The sequence below is a fragment of the Gekko japonicus genome, unplaced genomic scaffold, assembly GCF_001447785.1.
Source record: "Gekko japonicus isolate JY-2015 unplaced genomic scaffold, Gekko_japonicus_V1.1 scaffold435, whole genome shotgun sequence".
Classification (NCBI taxonomy): Eukaryota; Metazoa; Chordata; class Lepidosauria; order Squamata; family Gekkonidae; genus Gekko; species Gekko japonicus.
Genome location: NW_015161417.1, coordinates 356,359 through 359,530, shown reverse-complemented (window position 1 = coordinate 359,530; position 3,172 = coordinate 356,359).

Genomic DNA, 3,172 nt, shown 5'->3' with positions numbered 1-3,172 from the left:
GTGTGGTGGTGGATGGTATACCTCTGTGGTGTGGCAGTCCCCCAGGATCTGGGGGACGCAGGTTCAGATCTTCCACAAAGCTCACTGAGTGACCTTGGAACCCTCATTCTGTCTCAGCCTAACCTCCCTCACAGGGTTATTGTGAGGATAAAGTAGAGCAGGGGAAAACTTTCTCTGCCACTAGAGGTCCAGAGAGGAAGGAGCAGGAGGATAAAAAATACATTGTTTTCTCTCCACCTTGTAAGTCTTGCCTGGATCTTGTAGCTTGTTCCTTTGGTTTGTAAATGTTTCATAGTTAAGCCCAGAAGCGTCCATCGTTGCTCTCTTCTCCCAACATGCACATACAAACCAAGCATGGAAGGATACCTGGAAAGTCTCCAAAGCAGCTCAGAGCGAGTTTGCAAGATTTCCCAATCAGCTGCTTCTCTCAATCCCTCGGGCCAAGGGAACCATAAAGAAAAAAACTGATGCAAGCGGCAAAGGAAAAATGACATCAGCACAACTCAAACGCCTTAACAGAGCAAACCCCACCTGGGACCCAGTTCGAGACACAAAAGCGATACGCTGGTGCACCTATAATTACCTGGCTTCAGCACTTCCATTAACAAAGAATTATGGCTTTCAAAATCTCGGGATAAGCAGATCGAGGCAGTGCTGGCACTGGCTGCTTCAGCTTTTTCGAAGATGGCCCAGAAGGGCAAAGCGGGCAGAAGGATCTCCAGCTGCTATTGGTCAATCCGTGGGAGAGGGAGGGTTGGCCAACGGCAGCAATAAGGGGAAGGCTGGAGGAGGAAAGATGGTGGCAAGGTGGACCTGAAAGGGAAAGGCAAATTGGAAGACAAAATGAGAAGTGGACCATGAAGTAATCTCTGCATGTTGCATCCTGCTCTTTCTCCAAGCAACTCAAGCCAATAAGGTTGCTCAGTACAGTAGCCAACTAGGGTTGCCAGTTCTGGATTGGGAAATACCTGGAGATTTGGGGGGTGGAACCCAGGGAGGGTGGGATTTGGAGCAGGGAGGGACCTCAGCAGGGTACAATCCCATCAAGTTCACTTCCCAAAGCAACCATTTTCTCCAGGGGAACTAATCTCTGTTGTTTGGAGCTCAGTTGTAATGGCAAGAGACCTCCTGACCCACCTGGAGGTTGGCAGGACTATAATGCCAGCCTCTCTGTGTCAAGGTAGGCATGCCAGGGCAGGCTTGCCAACGTCTCAGTCTGAGTGTTCTTTTGGGATTACGACTGGTTTCTAGACTACAACATTGAATTCCTCTAGAGAAAGAAATGGCAACTTCGGAGGGTGGAGTCTATGGTATACCATAGAGTCTAGAAGAAACTGAAGTCCTAGAATGACATCACATCCCAGCTGAGATCTCTCTCTCTCCTCCCTGAAGTTTGTCCCCAGTCTCCATGAATTTACCAAGCCAGAGCTGGCAATCCTAGCTCAGGGTGGCGGACTTGATTCTCCTTTCCTCCATTTGTTCCTCTGTGGTAAGTGAATATTTATTTATTTATTGTTAGCTGCCAAGGCGGCTAACAATTCAAAACATACACGATAAAATTACATTCGAAAACCATTATGATCAAACCCTCCCCAACATACATAATTCAAACAATTCTAAAAAGAGTTTTAAAACAGAGTTAAAATGCATACAAAAAAAAATTAAAACGTTGGTTATGAAGGAGGGAATGTTGTTGTTGTTGTTGTTGTTGTTCAGTCGCACAGTCGAGTCCGACTCTTCGTGACCCCATGGACCAGATCACGCCAGGCCTTCCGGTCTTCCGCCGTCCTCTGAAGTTTGCTCAATGTCATGTTCGTTGCATCGATGACACTGTCTAACCATCTCATCCTTTGCCGTCCCCGTCTTCTTTGACCTTCAATCTTTCCCAGCATCAGGGTCTTCTCCAGTGAGTGCTCCCTTCTCATTTGGTGGCCAAAGTATTTGAGCTTCAGCTTTGGTATCTGGCCTTCCAGGGAATAGTCAGGGTTGATTTCCTTTAGGATTGACTGATTTGATCTTCTTGCAGTCCAAGGGACTCTCAAGAGTCTTCTCCAGCACCATAGTTCAAAACAAAAAAAGTCTTTTCTCGCTGACGGAACGCAGCAACAGAAGGGGACAGATGACTCTTCCTTAGGGGGGAAGAGTTTCAGAGTTTTGGTGCCATGACCGAAAAGGCCCTCTCCGGGTTTGCCACCCACCTAATCTCAGAAGTCGGGGGTCCTGAAGCCAGGCCTCCCCTGAAGGATGGCTGTAATGGTTCGGTGCGTTCCTAAGGGTTAATCGCCTGCCCTGCAGATCGACCAGACTGCTTGGGACAGGGTCAAAGCATTGGTAAAACTTGGTTCTTTGGTAAGTTAAAGGGTTACCATCCTCCAGGTAGGGCCTGGAAATCTCCCCAAACAACAGAGATCAGCCCCCCTGGAGGAAGCGACTGCTTTGGAAGGTGGACTCAATGGCATTAGACCCCACTGAGGTCCCTCCCCCCCGCAAACCCCACCCTCCCCAGACTCCACCCCACAAATCTCCAGGTATTTCCCAGCCCGGAGAGGGCAACCCCACCTCTGGGTTGGGAAATAGCCAGAGGTTTTGGGGGTGGAGCCTGGAGGGGTGGGGCTTGTTGAGGGGGCGGGCCTCCGCAGGGTGTAATGCCGTACAGCCCAACCTCTAAAACAGCCCTTTTCTCCAGGGAAGCTGATCTCTCTCGCCTGGAGATCAGTTGTAATCGCTGGGAGATCTCCAGGATGCCACCTGTCGGCTGGCAACCCCATTCCTCGGCGAGGGCTGCATCCGGTCTCTGTCTCAAGTACTCACTGCAAACTATTCCCAGGTTACAATAAGGGGTAGATGGCCATGGAGCTTACGGGGACGTTTCCCGGAGGGCCACTGACCTAGAGAGCCTCTGGGGACCAGGCCCGGCACAGCCAAGTCCCAACAGTGCTGCCAGGACCTCAGAGGCCGCTTGGCTCAGATTGCTGGCAAGAGTCCTCGGTGCCAGCCAGCTGTCTTCTGTCCTGCTGTCAGTTTGAAGGAGGACGTGATGGATGAGCTAGTGCCTACTGCTGATGCTGCTGAGCTGAGTATCCCCCGGGAGTGCTGGCCTGTAGTGTAGCATTGCAAGGGACACTTCGTTTAGCTGGTTCAGGGCCATCTTCTCTTCCCCGTCCATTCCTGC